General features: G+C 23.6%; 2 non-coding genes across 2 annotated transcripts in view; both read left to right on the forward strand.

The window, feature by feature from the left end:
- Positions 1 to 604: 604 nt before the first annotated feature.
- On the forward strand, positions 605 to 759 carry LOC123304660. Its single transcript, XR_006536659.1, has one exon. It is a non-coding gene; the product is annotated as a 5.8S ribosomal RNA (ribosomal RNA).
- Positions 760 to 1,394: 635 nt separating this feature from the next.
- LOC123304662 overlaps positions 1,395 to 2,500 on the forward strand; it is a 4,576-nt gene continuing 3,470 nt past the window's right edge. The window contains exon 1 of the ribosomal RNA XR_006536661.1: positions 1,395 to 2,500. This exon is cut by the window's right edge and continues 3,470 nt beyond it. This is a non-coding gene — a ribosomal RNA (large subunit ribosomal RNA).

The following is a 2,500-nucleotide window of genomic DNA, read 5'->3' on the forward strand; positions in this document are numbered from 1 at the left end:
TCTCTTATAAAAAAGTGAAATTAAAAATAGAATATATTGAAATTATTTGTTTATATGTATATAATCTCTATTAAGAAAAATAAAATAAGATTATAATTGATATAATCTATATTTTTATTTTTCTATGTTATATAATAAAAATAAAGAAAACACAAGATAAAATTTTTTTAAAGAATAAAATTTATTTCAAATTTAAATTTCTTTATGTTTTGTCTTGATATTTCTTTTTTTTTATTAAAAGTTATTATGTTAAAAAACAAACCCATTTGTTTTGTACCATATTAATATTATATATATTTTTATGTAGAAAATAATTTATAAAAAAAAAATAAATACATTTCTATAAAATATACCAAATATTAATTATTATATCTAGCTAGCACTAACAAAAATATCAAAAATGTTATGTATATATTTATTAATACCATAATATCTTTAATTTATATATATATATATTTAAAATAAAATATATAATTTATATTCTAGAAAAATTTTTTTATTTTAAAAGAATTTATAAAGATATATAAATTAATAATTTTATTTTTTATATTAAAAATAAAGATTATTATTAATAATAATACTTACATTTAAAATTTAAAAAGATTACCCTGGACGGTGGATCACTTGGCTCGTGGGTCGATGAAGAACGCAGCTAATTGCGCGTCAACTTGTGAACTGCAGGACACATGAACATTGACATTTCGAACGCACATTGCGGTCCTTGGATACTGTTCCCGGACCACATCTGGCTGAGGGTCGTATACATTATATTAATATAATAAAAGATTATTTTACATAAAATTTTTTTTATGAAAAAGAAATTTATCAATAATTAAAAAAGAAAATTTATTTTTTCATATTTAATTAAATTGATAAATAAAATTTTTATAAAAGAAATGTAAAATTATTTATATATGAATGTTTTACGCCAAATATAAGAAAAAAATAAATATAAAATGTTTTTAATAGCATTTAAAATTTATATATTTTTTATTATTTGTCGACATTTTTAAATTAATATATCAATATTATTTTTTATCATTTATATATAATATTATAAAACTTTATGTTAATAATAATATTAATAATAAATGATATTAATAATATATTTTTAAAATATTAAATAAAGAAGAATAAACAAAAATATTATATATTAATATTTTGTTATGGAATATTTTATTTGTAATAAAATTTTCAATATACTCGAAAAAAATTAATATATATAATTATTTATTTTTTATTTTCTTCTCTTTAGATAAATATAAAAATAATATTATATAATAATATTAAAAAAATTTGAGTATGAATAATTAAGAAAATTGTTTACTTATAAAATATAACAAAAACATAATATATAAAAAAAATTTTTGTTTTAATACTTCTAAAAACTTTTACGACCTCAGAGTAGGTGAGATTACCCGCTGAATTTAAGCATATTATTAAGCGGAGGAAAAGAAACTAACTAGGATTCCCTTAGTAGCGGCGAGCGAACAGGGATAAGCCCAGCACTGAACCCCGTGGCTGATAAACAGACACTTGGGGAATGTAGTGTTTAGGAAGATTCAATATAAACCTATTGTTATATAATACATCCAAGTCCATCTTGAATGGGGCCATATACCCATAGAGGGTGCCAGGCCCGTAGTGATTATTATTGATGATAGGTGAATCTTTCCTTAGAGTCGGGTTGCTTGAGAGTGCAGCTCTAAGTGGGTGGTAAACTCCATCTAAGGCTAAATATTACCACGAGACCGATAGCGAACAAGTACCGTGAGGGAAAGTTGAAAAGAACTTTGAAGAGAGAGTTAAAGAGTACGTAAAACCGTTCAGGGGTAAACCTGAGAAACCCGAAAGGTCGAAAGATGAGATTCATTTACTTTTTATCGTTAATCAACCAATTTGTACTAGCATGTGACAAAAATTTTTATTAGGAATTTATTTTTAGTAAAAATATATGCACTGCTGTATATTGTTAATTGTATGATAACGAGGTATGCACTTCTCATCTTGTAGGACGTTGCGACCCATTAAATATTAATCTATAGGCATTGGTGCGTTGATTAATGTACAATATTATTTTTTGATAATATTTTGTGTATGTTAAACGCCTATGTTTCTTGATTAATTGTTTGATGGTATTAATTATAAATTGATATTGAGTCGCGTTATTAACGCGTTCAGATCCACCACGAGTATAAATAGGTTTTTTTATTAAAACATATTATATATACGGATTTTATGCCGTTATATGATACTATTTAACTGTCAGTAGGTGTATGATAATGAACTGGCTCATTTTTTTTTATTAAAAATTTATCTGTCAGCGACGATATAGCTTTGGGTACTTTCAGGACCCGTCTTGAAACACGGACCAAGGAGTCTAGCATGTACGCAAGTCATTGGGAATAAAATATTTTTTCATCGAAATATTTATAAATTTTATGAAACCCAAAGGCACAATGAAAGTAAATATTATTTATATTTTTTTATAAATGATAAA

The sequence above is a fragment of the Chrysoperla carnea genome (genome assembly GCF_905475395.1).
Source record: "Chrysoperla carnea chromosome X unlocalized genomic scaffold, inChrCarn1.1 SUPER_X_unloc_77, whole genome shotgun sequence".
Taxonomy (NCBI): domain Eukaryota; kingdom Metazoa; phylum Arthropoda; class Insecta; order Neuroptera; family Chrysopidae; genus Chrysoperla; species Chrysoperla carnea.